Below are 14965 nucleotides of genomic sequence, written 5' to 3'. Positions count from 1 at the left end.
TATTCTTCACCAGCACACTCTTTTTGTTATCATCACAAGAGTCCTCATCCCGGTACGGTTAAGCTCTCACATTTCAGCCCACAAAAGTCTACACGATAAAGCGTTTTGTTAAGGTGATAAATTAACGGGTGATTATTGTCAACAACTTGCAATTAGCTAGTCTTGAAATGATACTGGTTTTGTGGGAAAGCCTTTGAAATCCTGGAGAATGCAGATGACCTGACATGACCCAGCACTAATAGGAGCACTAACTCATGCTCTGAGAATGAACAATTCCTGTGTTACACATTCAGTTTTATTTGTTCTTAGTTTCGTTTTCATGGAGTTTTAGTTTGTATTCGGTAGTTCCTGTCTACCTTTGTTTCAGTTTCCCACTTCTCATTTGTTGTCGTGGACATTCATTAATCTTCACAGGTGTTAATCATTAGTTCCCTCATTTGCCCTGCTCTGTTCTACTCTTCAGTTGTTGTTTGTGTTATGTGCACTCTGTTACACCTTCTGGATTTACCTGAGTTTATTTCATTGGTTAATCAATCGTATTAGAACCAATTGACTCTTCTTCATCTTTGGACCTTTATCTTTGTAACAGAACAACCAACCTTATAATAGAATATACAACAAAGTTTGCTGCCATGGTTCATATGAGCCACAATTTACTGGATTTCATGGAATCTTTCTGCGATGACGAGACCCTGAAATCATTGTTCTGGATCTGGGTGTACTACCACTACCCAAGCGACCATCAGGTGTCTGAAGAGCAGGAAACAGGTGTCTGTCCCCGATCCAGGACACAGCCAGAACCAAAGCCCAACCTACCACAACCCTCGGTCGCAGAGAATTTGCTAGAGCCTCCCGCAGATGGAGAACGACCACCCGCTGTGATGAGTGAGCCAGAGCCAGAAGAGGAAGGGACAGTGCCGTCCATCGCGCCGGATCCACAGCCCCAGAGTGAGTCTGACTAGGAGTGTGAGCCAGTTACATTAGCAGTGTTGGGGGTAACTCATTACAAGTAAATGGCCACGGACTCCGCAGCTCTGGTTGAGTTGGGCAGATCATTCCACCAGCATGGAACAGACCAGAAAAATTTCAGAGAAAGAGATTTTGTGCCTCTTTGAGATGGCACCACAAGACTGCGTTCACTTGCAGAGTGCAAGTTTCTGGATGGCACGTAAGTCTGAAGTAATGAGTTTAGGTAGGAGGGAGCAGAGCCAGTGGTTGTTCTGTATAGGCAAAAGTCAGTGACTTGAATTTGATGCGAGCGGCAACTGGCAACCAGTGCAATTTTGTGAGGAAAGGAGTGAAGTGTGCTCTCTTCAGCTTGTTAAAGACCTCTCTAGCTGCAGCATTTTGGATCAGTTGCAGAGGTTTGACAGTGCAAGCTGGTAGACCTGCTTGGAGAGCATTACAATAGTCCAGTCTGGATAGAACAAGTGCTTGGACAAGGAGTTGTTTAGCATGCTCTGATAGGAAGGGCCGGCCTGGTCCTCCTAATGTTGTATAAGGAAAATCTGCAGGACCGGGCAGTTCTAGCAATGTGGTCTATAAAGTTCAATTGATCATCTATCACAACTCCAAGGTTCCTGGCTGACCTTGATGGAGTTATGGATGATGGACCTAGCTGAATGGAGAAGTTGTGTAGTGAAGGACTATAGATTGTTTTGTTTTTATTGGTAAAGTGAGTGTTTAACTTTTTTTCTCCTGCATCCTATTCTTCCGTTATCCAGAATGGCAGCAAAGCTGAAAGGTTTGCTTAAGGTGCGCCCTCTACTGTGCACGTGTGAATTTGCATTTCCTTCAGCCTAAAGCTTATGTCCCTTTTGGTGTGAAAGGGTCTTTACATTTGTCAAAAAATATAACCTTTTTGTTATAAAAGAATTGGAACCTGGGAAAAAAGTAACGCAAAAGTAATGTAACGCATTACTTTTCTAAATAAGTAACGCAATTAGTTACTTTTTAAGGGAGTAACGTAATATTGTAATGCATTACTTTCAAAGTAACTTTCCCCAACACTGGACATCAGTGGCAGAGGGAATTCTGGTGGAATTGGACAACGAAGACTGGCTGATGGATTTGGACACGGAGGTACTGCCTCCCACCCGGTATTCTGTTTGTTCTGAATCATTGCTTTTTCAAGACAGCACTGACACCGTTTGGTTGACCTGTTGGGAACTGGAATTACCGTTATTGATTGCGTCAAGCTTACCTCTTACAGCAAAGCTCCTCCAGACCCACCTCTGATGGATGCCTGCAGCCCTTTGTCTTCCCCGGGAACGCCTTGCTGCGACGTGAAGCCTCAGTTCTTGCAACCACCAGCCTCGCCCGAGCAAGAGGATCCTGTGGCTCCGCCTCTGATCCCTTCGCTCTACCTCGGCGCCACCTTCGGCTCCACCAGAGACCCTCGACCTTGCGTCTCCACCGGGTTCCAGTCGTCACTCTACTTCTGCCACGGACTTGCGAACCTTCCACTGTGCTCAGTCTCTCCACCCCTACGACTACAGTGGATTCCTCTTTCCCTCTGGCTCCGCCTCTGTCCTCGGGCACTCTGGCTCCGCCTCAGATGCTCATCGCGTAGATCTCCAGTTCCAGCAGTGTCGCTCAGTATCATCGGCTCTCCGACTGCACCCAGGGATCCATCAGCTCCTTCTCTGTCGGTCGTCGCACGGACGTCTTCGGACCCATCTACACCTTGGATCCTCCCACCCTCGATTCCGCAGTGGGCTGTCTCTGCCATGCTCTGGGTCTTTGTCAGCGGGCATGTTCCATCTTCACAGCCGGGGTTTCGTCGTCCTCATGTCACCATTTCCTCGTCCTCCTCCGAAGCAGTCTCCTTCTCCTCTTTATGTCGCACACATCTTCAGTTGTTTGTTAATTTCGTTTTCATGGACTTTTTTTAGTTTTTATTCGGTAGTTCCTGTCTTCTTTTGTTTCAGTTTCCCGCTTCTCAGTTGTTGTCATGGACATTCATTAATCTTCACAGGAGTTCCCTCATTTGCCCTGTATAGTTGCTCTGTTTTACTTTTCAGTTGTTTGTCATGTGCACTCTGTTATGCCTTCTGGATTTACCTGAGTTTATTATTAATATTATTATTATTATTTTTGGTTGCCCACTGAAGCTAAGCAGGGCTGAGCCTGGTTAGTACCTGGATGGGAGACCTTCTGAGAAAACCAGGTTGCTGCTGGAAGAGGTGTTAGTGAGGCCAGCAGGGGGTGCTCACCCTGTGGTCTGTGTTGGTCCTAACGCCCCAGTATAGTAATGCGGACACTATACTGTCAAAGAGCACCGGATGAGACGTTAAACCGAGGCCCTGACTCTCTGTGGTCACAAAAAATCCCAGGATGTCTTTCGAAAGAGTAGGGGTGTAACCCCGGCATCCTGGCCAAATTTGCCCAGTGGCCTCTGTCCATCATGGCCTCCTAACCATCCCCATATATATATACCAATTGGCTTACTATGTCTCCTCTCCACCAGTAAGCTGGTGTGTGGTGGGCGTTCTGGCGCAATATGGCTGCCTTCGCATCATCCAGGTGGATGCTGCACATTGACATTGGTGGTGGTTGAGCTATGTAAAGCGCTTTGAGTGCCAAGAAAAGCGATATGTAAATGTAATGAATTATTATTATTATTATTATTATTATTAAAACCAGTTGACTCTTCTTCATCTTTGGACCTTTATCTTTGTAACACCCTGTAGATTTTTTTTTTAATGATTTTGTGATATTTTATGATTGTGAAGCTGGAGGATTTGCCTGAAAGATTTGCCTGAAGTTGAGAATAAACTGTTAAGAGCAGCTAAAGTGTTTTGCATTTAGACAATGATATGGACATGGCAGTAAAAAATATTTTTAGAAGTAAACTAAGATTGTTGGAATGGTTTACAAGAAAAAAGTACATGCATGTTTTACTTGCCGTTTTTTTAACTTGTGAAATTTAGCAATTTCTAAGGGAATTTTTTTTGATCAGATCAAAATCAGATCAAAAATCAGATCAAAATCAGATCTGAATTTGATCAGATCAAAATCAGATCAGTATTGAGGGGAACAGTTAATCCACAATATTAAAGTCTTTATTTACCCATATTTTGATTTTCCCAAGTTCAGTGTCTAGCATAAACATTATGTAGATTAGTGGAACAAAATGGGAAAGTCTGGTCTCAGATAGCAGTCAGTTCCTGTATTTGTTATAGAAAACTCTTGTTTTCATTAATGTAAACAAACAAATTCTGATGGATGTGTTTCCCAGCCTCCTGATGACTCAGTATGTTTGATGAGACTAATATGAGATTGTTTAAATATTTTTGATGTTGATATGTTCTCTGATCAACTTCCACATCTTCAAAGTCAGTGTCTCTCATCTAAACATGGGAAACCGATGTTTTCCTTGTTCTCATAAGTCTTTATTGACTAACTAACTATTGAAAGCTTTGACGTGGTTTTCATTTTTTTTTCATTAAATTCATCAGCTTCAGAAATTAATTCAAACTTAAGTCTCATAAATGGATGCCGGGTATTTAGGCATTCAGTGTTGACATTATATTTCATACTCTTAACACACACGTATGTATTGGTGCATATATCATTATGAGGACAATACATTGTATTGTTTTTATACAGTACAAACTGTATATTCTATCCCCCTACTACCTACCCATCACAAAAAAATGTTCTATTTTTACGTTTAATAAAACATTTAGTATGTTTTTTTATACCATTTTAATTTTGAGGACTCAGGAAATGTCCTCATAAACCACGTTTACATTGTACAGTAAGTCTAATACCCATGTCATTATACAAATCATATTTGTGTCCTTATAAATCATATGAACAAGCACACACACACACACACACACACACACACACACACACACACACACACAAATTCTAATTATTGATTAATCCTTTAACACTAAATGTTTGTCGTTTAATAAGACATAATGTCGTGCCTTTATTGGGCTGTTTTTTTAATGAAGAACACATTATGATTTCTGTCAAAGTCTGACAAACACATGCACAACAAGAACGTCTATTAAATAAAATTGTCTTAAAGATTTATCATAATGTTAAATTGGACTCTCATTATTTTAGGTGTCTAGGTTATTCTTTAGATACACTAAACCGCACAAGTATGAGGTCGGTAAGGTTTTTTGTCATAGATTTTCTACAAGGATGCATAAATCTTACCATAAATGTAAAATGTATCACGGTTTCCACAAAAAATAAACCAGCACAACTGTTATCAACATTGATAATAATAATAATAAATGTTTCTTGAGCAGCAAATCGATATATTAGAATGATTTCTGAAGGATCATGTGACACTGAAGACTGGAGCAATGATGCTGAAAATTCAGCTTTTCCATCAAAGGAATATGACAGTTATTTTAATTTGAAATAATGTTTCACAATATTACTGTTTATTTACAGTATATTTAATTAAGTAAATGCAGCTGTAAGACTGGAAAAACTGGAAGAACTGGTTGAGGCTGAAAATTAACATTTGAACTCCCCCTCGTGCACCATTGAGACGAAGGTCTCACCTCACTCAGCCTAATCTACATTTCTCCCCCTCATCCCCCATGCGAAGATCACCAAAAACTCACCCCAGAATCTAAATGGTTTAATGAGAATGATTATCATCGAGTATTATACATGTTTAGTATAATTCGAAATGTCTCAATGCGACTGGTACAAATGTCTCATTTCCAAATAAGTAAAACAAAAGGTAATAAGGTTTTTAAGAGTTTAGGGATAACTGGCACACAAAGGAATGTGGTCTCTAGACTAACGGTCTCCTACCTCCAAAAGGTGTAACTTATGAATGCAAATATCCATTGTTAGCCTATATAATGAAATGCAGCAAGGGGCTCGGGGCCTTTCTGTATCTCAGATCAGCCCGTGAATGCTGAGAGCCGGTGGGACTCTCAGCTTCGTGTAATTCCTAATGTCGGGTTAGTATCTCATTTGATGTTTTGTATTGATTATCTTTGAACTGATTATACATTTACCTGACATAATAAATTGTTACATTTGGTTATTCTAACTGACTTTTGACATTATATTTTCATTAGAGTTAAAAGGAATAGTCAAACTTTCGCTTATATTTAATGATGCACAGATAAAAATGTATGGAGTCAGATGAAATAACGAGAGAATACATATGAGAAAATGTATTGCATTTGTAGCAAATTAGCTCTATGAAATATTAATAATCAATCATAACTTGTTATAATTGATTATGAATATTTGGATCAGTTAATCAGGTTAACTTGATGTAGCTACATTAACATTACAACCAATTACTTGGTTCATCCCATGAACACTCAATATTGGTTATTAATTGATTAATAGAAATGTACATTTCCATGGCATGGGAAATGTCTTACTAAGTACTACTAAAAGCAAGTAGTCAAGATCTATGATGAGTGACTCCAGATATGAGCTTCAGACACGGACAACTTTACGCGTGACATGAACAAGATTTTATTAACTAGACTAAACATTTAAACTACTCTAACATACACATACATACATGCATACAGTTTCCCAAGGGAAAGAGAGCTGAAGCAGAATACAGGAAAGCAAGAAGTTATAGCATTGTTTGATGTTCAGCAGATCAACAGCCTGAGCAAACCATCAGTTTAGTTCCAACACGCCCTTCTTAAAAAGGGGTAAGGATACTTAATGTGTCAAATAATGAGACTAGGTTTGATACTTGCATGTTTTGCCCATTTGAATTAAACTTTCCTGATGCAATTTGTTTAGGCTCCAGTTGATCTTTGCTGATGTGGTCTTGATGAGAGAGAACCAATGGGAGTCAGAGGATCTTTGGTGAATGGAAAGTCAAGGCCGCAGCCTGGCGCAAGCTTGGGGGTCCTTGGGGAACTTCTAGTTCAGCCTCATCTTCACATTAGGACTTCTCAGGAAGGACCAAGAGAGTAAGAGAGCAAGAGGCTAAGAGAGCAAAAGGCTATGGCCCCATCCACACTACTGCCTTTTCGTTTAAAAACGGAGACCTTTTGCTACGTTTGCACCTCCCGTCCACACTAAAACGGCAAAAACGGAGACCCAAAACGGAGAAGTTTAGAAACGCTGCCAATCCGTTTTTCGTTCTGAATCTCCGGAGGGCGTTTTAGTGTAGACGGGTCAAAACGGAGAACTTTAGAAACGATGAAGTAGTAGAGGCTCACGCTCGGCTCTATGATTGGGTGTCATCAGTCATGGCGTATATCTTTGCTAGCAGCTGTTGTACAAGTAAATTATGCATTTTACAACGCTATAACTGCCTACATGCGCCGGAGTCAAGCTATTATTCGAGCGATCTGTGACAATTCCCGTGTGCAGCGGCGGCATTGACCATACACGGAGCGTCGGTTTGAGGTTAACCCAGAGCATGGTGGGATAATTTTATCAATGAAGTTGTGTTTACACCGGGACGCGCATGCCCAGTGTTGGTGAATGGTCACGTGATCCGCGTTTTCAGTCGTTTTAATGTGGACGGAGATCAATTCTAATTACGCAGCTAAAACGCTGGTGTGTGTGGACGGAGATCGTATTCGTTTTAATTATCCGTTTCTAAACTAAAACGCAGTAGTGTGGATGGGGCCTAAGAGAGCTAATCTTGTGATCAGTGATTTTTAAAGCGAAGATGTCACACCCTCTGGAGGTGCGTGAGCCAATACGAAGCAGTAGAGTTGGGGTACTCGAACTCGGACTCGGACTCGAGTCCGGACTCGAGTCCAATTTTGAATGAACTCGGACTTGTCACGCACTTGGATGAATTTGTACTCGGACTTGACACGGACTCGGACATTTTAGACTCGGAAAAATGTCCGAGTCCGGGCACTGGAGGACACAATGCGTCCCAATGTGCATACTATCCATCCTAAATAGTATGTGACATTAGTAATTTTCAATACTATTTAGGGCGTAGTATGCGGGACGCAGCTAATATTATTCAAAAACGAAACGAAACTACTTGTGTTGTTTCCGCGTTGAGCATTGTAACCAATCACAGACATGTATATTAAGTGCATGAACACAGTGGCAAATCAGAGGCGTTTTAGTCAACATGCGGAGAATTCGCTCTAAATGTATGTTCAGAATCAGCACGAGCTTCATCCCTTCGCAAATCCCCTTATAATCAACAAAGTCTAGACGCGATATAAATGAGAGATTCACTGTGCAGTGCGGACAACTTCAGTGTTTATGACGAGAGTTTTAGGGAGAGTGCAGAACGCGGTAAGTAAGTGATGGCTTTAAGGGAGCGCTATTGACAATCTAAATAATAGTTTTGTTTTTCGTGCTTCTAGAGGACCAGTGGTTACGTTCACACAGTAAATTATAAAGAGTGATAAATGCATTTAAATGTGGGAGTGAATCCGCAAAATTGTAGTCATGTGAGTCATGAAATTGCGATGATTGACATAGTAACCATAGCAACATTTTGGCGTCTAATAGTTTTATGATTTTTGTTACATTTACACTTTAGTTTACATACACCTTTCAGAATCTCCAAAATGTAATTTTTATTTTTATTTATAAGAAAGGATCATAAACACATTGTTTCTGTTTAGTACTGCACTGAAAAAGCTTTTTCACATAACTGATGTTTAATAGCCTAGTCCACAAGACAAAATACAAACACAAAATACAAGACAAATTACTTGATTTTTATAGTGTGTGTCATTACCTGAATGATCCACAACTGTTTTTTTTTTGTGTGTGTGTTTTTTTGTTTTTGTAATGGTTGTTCATGAGGAAAAATCCTCCAGCTCCTGCACATTTTTTTGCTTTTCCAGCATCTTCTTCATATTTGACTCCTTACTAGCAGTGACTATGATTGTGAGATCCATCTTTTCGCACTGGTGACAACTGAGGGACTCACACACAACTATTACAAACCCTGCAAACATTTAGTGATGCTCAAGAAGGAAGCATCTGTTAAGAGCCAGGGGGTGTAAACGCATTGTCAGTGTCCTCTTTGCTCCGCAATATATTTTTCACTGTGTGAGAACATGTGAAGTGAGAGCGGAATAGCTTATCGGACGTAGCAACAGTAACTAAGAGGGGCGGGTCTTTGTGAAAGGTCAATTTCAAATCATTTAAATCTTTGTGGACTCGGCCGGACTCGACTCGGACTCGGATGTTAAGGACTCGGACTCAAGTCCGACTCGGCCCTCTTTGGACTCGGACTTGGACTCGGACTCGATTGTTAAGGACTTGGACTTGACTCGGACTCGACAAAGGTGGACTCGGACCCAACTCTACGAAGCAGTCCCTTTGGAGGGAGTTTTTACGACCCATTGTGTTCTAGCAGGGCATTTGAATGTGTAATTTCATTGGGTGTTTAAGAAAAGAATCTTCAAGATTCTTATAATACTAATACGTCACAAAGTTAGCAAAATGTAATGTAAATTAACAAATGGGGGACTGTAACGAAGAGGCAGAGTCGTGCGGATCCATTCGCAGTAACTTTATTAAACAGAAAAGCACACAGAGAGAAAACAGGAAAACCCGGGATACTTGGAAATGTCTGCAGGGCAAAACAAGACTTTGCAATGGACACAGGGATAACTCAGGCTTAAGACAGGTGCGCTAAACAAGATAATAAAACACAGGTGCATAAAATCAACCATGATCAGTGCAGGGTAAAACATAATGGAAATAATAAACTAGGAAGGAGTGCCCCCCAGAGGCTCAAGCGGGCACTCCAGCCGCAGATCATCACATAGCCCCCCCTCAAAGGAGCGGCTTCCAGACGCTCCTAAGAGCTCCGGGGGGAGGTCAACGGGGGCTGGGATGGAGGGCCAGGCCCGTGCAGGGGAACGGGACCAGGAAGTAGCCCAGGCGGGCCTGGGCCGCAGAGCTTGGGCGGACCAGACTCGGCCGGTGACCAGGGCGGAGCAGGACGAGACGAAGGCCAGGGCGGAGCAGGACGAGACGAAGACCAGGGCGGAGCCCCCTCAGGCTTCCCTGGGTGTGAAGACCTCTCGAGCCTCCATGGCAGATAAGACCCCTCGGGAGACCATATCAGCACGACATTCATGGTCCCCTCGTGGAGCCTACTGCCCCCCACAGGCTCTGGGACTGTCTCATGGAGCTTGAGAGACGGGGCCGGCAGGGCGAGGCGCAGAGGCGGGGCCGGCAGGGCGAGGAGTCTGGGTACGCTCACCGGAGCCTGGCGAGCCGAACGAGTCCTCCTTCTCCTCCTGCGACGGCGCGTCACAGGGCTTGATTCACTCGATGCACTTGATTCGGCACTCGATGCACTGGACGATGCACTTTATTCACTGGAAGATGCACTTGTTTCACTGGAAGATGCACTTGACTCGGCGCTTGGCACGCTCGACTCGGGACTCGGTTCACTTGACTCGGGACTCGGTTCACTTGACTCGGGATTCGGTTCACTTGACTCGGGATTCGGTTCACTTGACTCGGGATTCGGTTCACTTGACTCACTTGACTCGGGACTTGACTCACTTGACTCGGGACTTGACTCACTCGACTCGGCGGCACTTGACTCACTCGACTCGGCGGCACTTGACTCACTTGACTCGGCTGGCACGCGCTCAGACTCAGTAGAAAACTCTTGAGGCAGGAATATAACGGAGCTTACGTGAAGTGTTAGAACGTCGGGATTCACATGTTGCGTGGATACGGCGGACCCTTTACGAAGCGCTGGTTCAACTGGGCTTTCATGTAGCGCAAACTCGGCTGTACAGCGGTTGAACCTGCTGTACAGCGCTCAGACCTGCATTGGCTGACTGGGAGGCATACAAGGCTGCTGGATCCTGTTGTGGCGAAGTCTTCTGTAACGAAGAGGCTGAGTCGTGCGGATCCATTCGCAGTAACTTTATTAAACAGAAAAGCACACAGTGAGAAAACAGGCAAAGATCAGGGAACCAGGAAAACCAGGGATACTTGGAAATGTCTGCAGGGCAAAACAAGACTTCGCAATGGACACAGGGATAACTCAGGCTTAAGACAGGTGCGCTAAACAAGATAATAAAACACAGGTGCATAAAATCAACCATGATCAGTTCAGGGTAAAACATAATGGGAATAATAAACTAGGAAGGAGTGCCCCCCAGAGGCTCAAGCGGGCACTCCAGCCGCAGATCATCACAGGGACGAAGATTGGAGTTTATAGAGACCAAATATGCCACACATATGATTTTGGTTAACCATAGTATGCAAAGTCTGAAACATTAACCCATTAGAGTTTACAAGAAAACATAGGCCAAACAACATAAAGGAAAATAATGAGATGGGAAAGTTAGATACATGTATATGCATTTCTCAAGTGGATATACGTATATAGAATAGGCTTAACAGGGTTAATTTCTCCTTCTCAGCGAGAATTAAGTGAGTCGCCACAACTCTCTGGAAATTCGTTTGGGGTCGTAAAACTTGTTATCAGTCTTAATGTGTCCTGTTAACAGGACACCAGATTCTGCCAGTGGGTAGGCTTCATTTGTGATGTTAGTTTTGGGGGAAGTTCCACAGACCTTTGTTGGGAGAGTGAGATTGCTGGATTATTCATGATTTGTGTGTGTCTGATTGGTCCAGATGCTACACATTTAATCAAAAATACTTTGCCATGAGAAAAGACAGTAACACGCAGAGACCTTCACCCGCTGATCGGATGCCTCCATTGGGCCGATCGAGCCGGGCCTTACACAGCCTTGGTGAACATAATACACTTCTTTCAAAAACATTTAAAAAATCCTACCGACCCCAAACTTTTTAGCAGTAGTGTGAAGTCAGTTGCAATTCATATAATGGACTCTAATGGAAACATTAAGTTATTGGTAACACTTTACAATAAGGTTCATTAGTTATGCATGAACTAATAATGAACTGCACTTATACAGCATTTATTCATCTTTGTTAATGTTTATTTCAACATTTACTAATACTTTATTAAAATCTTGTTAACATTAGTTATGTGAACTAACACGAACAAACAATGAACAGCTGTATTTTTATTAAGTAAAGTTATCAAAGAATAATAAATACCGTAACAAATGTATTGCTCATTGTTAGTTCATGTTAGTTAATACATTAACTAATGTTAACTAATGAAACTTATTGTAAAGTGTCACCAAGTCATTTTATTTTCATGCTCCATAACTGCTCTGATGATGTGTAACTCCAAGGAAGCCTTTAGAAACACTGGGATGCTGTTGTGCTGCATAAAGAGCAACATGGTCAGCTAGCTATAGGCTTTGCTGGTGAACCAAATCTAGTCCATCATCAGCGCCAAACCAGCACAAACCCTTCTGGCCCTCTAAGCTGATTTTTTATTTTTTCAGCATTGGATCTGAACATTAAGAGATGTTGTGTACCTTGCACTGTTTACTGCTATAGTAACAAAATAATATCATAAGTTCAGAAGAGGGAACAGACTCTGCATTCACAGGGCTGGAAGCACTGACACAGTGTGACTCGAGAGGAATTTCATTTCGTGGGATGTGACTGTATTAGCTGCATGAGGGCTGCGTAGGGCACCACGGGCACTGGTGAGGATGTCAATTACACAAAATACTGACCTCACGCTTTTCAGCATGCACCATTTATTACAGCAGTCAAGAGTCTGTAATCACAGAGGAGACCTTGTGTCTTTACTGTGAATTAATCTGAAAGAGTGGTCTTAAATTAAAAATTAAGTCAAGACATCAATTGGTGAATGTTGTTCATTGATTGAATCAGAGCTGTTGAGGAATATATCATACCAAAGAATGTAAATGTTTTTTTTGTTGTTGTAAAGTTGTTCGAAAAGCGGTCACAATAGGGAAGCGTTTCTAATGGTGGCATCAGTTTTTCGATTAAGTTATTTCTTAGTCAGAGTACTTATTTTGAATAAGTAATTACTTCACGACCGCTAAAAACTAAAAACGTATGTTTTATATAGGCTTGTATTAGTGTGTAGTATGAGTGTAATCTGGACGTACTACATTTCCCATGTTGTCATTATCATGTGACCTACCAGCGTCAGTTACGTCTCCTCACTGCCATTCACAAATCATCTCCCGTGGCCTCATGGGATAGTAAAGTGTCCATCGTATGCACACTTCAGAATCTCGCCGGAAGTAAGTCATCCGGGTAGGCCTACATTTTGCCTACTCTTTTATGAGTACTGTGAATTCAGATATACTTTTGTCACATACTGTTTTTTAGGGGTGTGCAAAAAAAATCGATTCACATTTGAATCGCGATTCAATCTTTACCGATTCAGAATCGATTCATAGAATTCCAAAAATCGATTCATTTTTTTTATGGCGTGGACGGGCGGAGTGGCAATCGGGTGAGTCGGGACTTTTACCGGTGGTCCAGTAGTGTTTCGAGGCTGCGAGGGCCGGTCTGATAAATAGTTACATTGCAAGTTCTAAACCGCACTCGTATAGTTTTTTCTCTCTCTCATCAAAACCGAATATGTTCATCACGTTTGTGTGCATTGTATTTTGTGATTTCACCGGAGTCTCCACAACGGCAATAGATTGAAGCGCGCGTCCGAGTGAAGACTGCGCGAGCCACACAGACTGTATCCATGACACTGATAGCAGCGGCAACGAGCGCTCAGCTTGATTTAAAAAACAACAGATCTCTTATTTAATAGCGAATTAAATGAATGCTCTGCTAGTTAACTGGAGATACCCGCAAATTACGCCTATGAACGACTTCACTGGATCTAAACAAATCAATCTAACTAGATGCTACCAGTAGCGGTGGCTTTTTAAAATCTATTTAAAATATTTTCGCAAGGGTTATGACAATAGTATATATTTTTAGGAAATTCAATGTGCCCAGTCGAGTTCACATTTCAACAGTCAACCTGGTAGCTGTAGTACTCCTTACACCACATTTAGCATAATTGTTTGTTTGATCTGACTACAGCACTTTAAACCTAAATGTAAAAGCTTTTTATTTAAGTTTTATTTTAAACTTGAATTAAATGTATTTGAAAGCTGGCCAAAGCTTGGCACTTTGCACTTTTTAGTTGCAAAAGTTTTTATTTTTGTATGAAGACATATAAAGTAATATCAAACTACATTTAATTAGTTTGATATTACTTAGTTCTAGTTTGCTCTGTTAGATCTTTTATTTTTAAGACTATTCCACCTACATTTTACCCTAGCATGAAAGAGATGGATTGTTATTATGTTCTGACTTTGTGGACTAGGAGAAAAAAGACATTAATGCTACAGCTAGTGTGTTGACCCTGGTCAAATCTTTAGGATCTTCAGTGTGACATTCACTTGACACCTATACAATTGCTCATTCTCAAGAACATCAAAGAAACGAGGGGAAAGGCACAGAAAATGTGCTAAGATTCCCCTTTCTTTCTTTTTCTTTCTTTCTTTCTTTCTTTCTTTCTTTCTTTCTTTCTTTCTTTCTTTCTTTCTTTCTTTCTTTCTTTCTTTCTTTCTTTCTTTCTTTCTTTCTTTCTTTCTTTTCACCATTTAACTTGATTATTTTGAAATTTTGAACCCTTTGCATGTTCTTGCTGAATACCGCATGAATTAAGAAAGCTCATGTTAAAGATATAACTACCCCATGAAGGCACAGTGAGATACGGATAGCTCGGGATACTGTGTCGTTTTGTACTGGGGTGCACTAGGACTATCTCTATGACTGCAAGCTGTTGAAATAAGTCATTTCAAACCACATGACAAGAAAACTTGCCAAAGGAATTAACTGAAAATAGAGCCTCGTGTGAAACACAAGAAGCATATAAAGCAAGAAGTTAGGGTTTTACAGGGTAAGGTAAAGGGATTAGTTATTCCCTAAAAGTATATTCTTCCATGGTCAGTATTCTTAGACAATATTTTGTGGTTACAATAAATCTTTGATACGGTGTCCAGGACTGCACCCACAGAAAACTAAATATAAAACATATCAAGTATTTCAGTCCTGTCTGTTCAATAGTACTGTCAGCAGAGATGTCACTGTCAAAACAGTGCATCAC

The sequence above is a fragment of the Rhinichthys klamathensis genome, unplaced genomic scaffold (genome assembly GCF_029890125.1).
Source record: "Rhinichthys klamathensis goyatoka isolate OS25496 unplaced genomic scaffold, OSU_Roscu_1.1 h1tg000422l_1, whole genome shotgun sequence".
NCBI classification, from domain to species: domain Eukaryota; kingdom Metazoa; phylum Chordata; class Actinopteri; order Cypriniformes; family Leuciscidae; genus Rhinichthys; species Rhinichthys klamathensis.
This window is presented reverse-complemented; position numbering follows the sequence as displayed.